The sequence below is a fragment of the Arachis ipaensis genome, chromosome B09 (assembly GCF_000816755.2).
Source record: "Arachis ipaensis cultivar K30076 chromosome B09, Araip1.1, whole genome shotgun sequence".
Taxonomy (NCBI): domain Eukaryota; kingdom Viridiplantae; phylum Streptophyta; class Magnoliopsida; order Fabales; family Fabaceae; genus Arachis; species Arachis ipaensis.
The window spans coordinates 15,479,497-15,480,484 of record NC_029793.2 but is presented as its reverse complement, the minus strand read 5'-3'; the positions used below and the strand labels follow the sequence as shown (position 1 = coordinate 15,480,484).

General features: G+C 24.8%; 1 long non-coding RNA gene across 1 annotated transcript in view; it reads left to right on the top strand.

The window, feature by feature from the left end:
• Window positions 1–672, top strand: part of LOC107617416 — a 1,355-nt gene extending 683 nt beyond the window's left edge. Inside the window, exon 2 of the long non-coding RNA XR_001614940.2 lies at window positions 266–672. This is a non-coding gene — a long non-coding RNA (uncharacterized LOC107617416). The remainder of the gene's footprint in view (window positions 1–265) is intronic.

Sequence of the window (988 nt, the reverse complement as noted above, 5' to 3'; positions counted from 1 at the left end):
TATAAAATATATATTAAAAATAAATTAAACTATATATATTTTATATATAAATATATAATAATTAATTTTAATAGATAATTTTAATATATAAACAATATTTTTTATTATTAGTAGAGTTGAAATTTAGATAATTCTCTGGGAAAAGGCTTCAACATTTCATTAAAATTTTAAAAGCATTTTGCATTGTTGAATTTGGATGGTTATACAGTCACTCATCAATCACTCATTTTTGCAATTCGTTTTCTTTTTTCCTTTCCATCACCAGAGCAACACAATTGAGGTAGAACAAGAAATAAAGTTCATTAAACATTTAAACGTGAAGAAGAAATACAAGCAAGAAGGAAAAAAAATAAACAAATTTATCAAACCAAAAGAAAAAGGACGTCGAAGATAATCAGTTCTTTGTGCCATGGGACTGTTTAATTTTGTAGTTTGTGTGTGGGTTTTGCCATTTTTATGTACAAAATATATTAGTATTATATCAAAAATAATATTTTTGGCAAGTTGTTATTAAACTCTTCTACAAGTATAAGTTGGAATGATTTTGGAAGTAGTTATGTATTCAGAGTTTCAAGGGCAAATTGGAATCTTAGTTAGGTACTCTATTGAAGTCATAATTGTATAAGTGTAATAAATCCATCAGAAACAATTATTGGCAGTTATTAGATAGAATTATAATTTTTAATTATTATAATTCTCTATAAATAAGAGTTTTAGGATCAAGAATAAGGGGTTAAAAATTCTTCTCAGAAACACTCTCACAAAATCTCATATCCCCATCGATTTTATAAGATTCTTAATCTTGAGTTAGTTTCTATAAATTTTCGTCCATGCTTTTACATTCTTTTACAAATTTTGCACTCTACTTTCATATAGTTTATTTTTCAAATTTAACTTTGGGCATTTTACATTTTAAGTATGCCTTTAATTCCTTTTATTTACTTTTGCAACAAAGTTTACGTTCAGACAAGTTTTATTTGCATTTGAA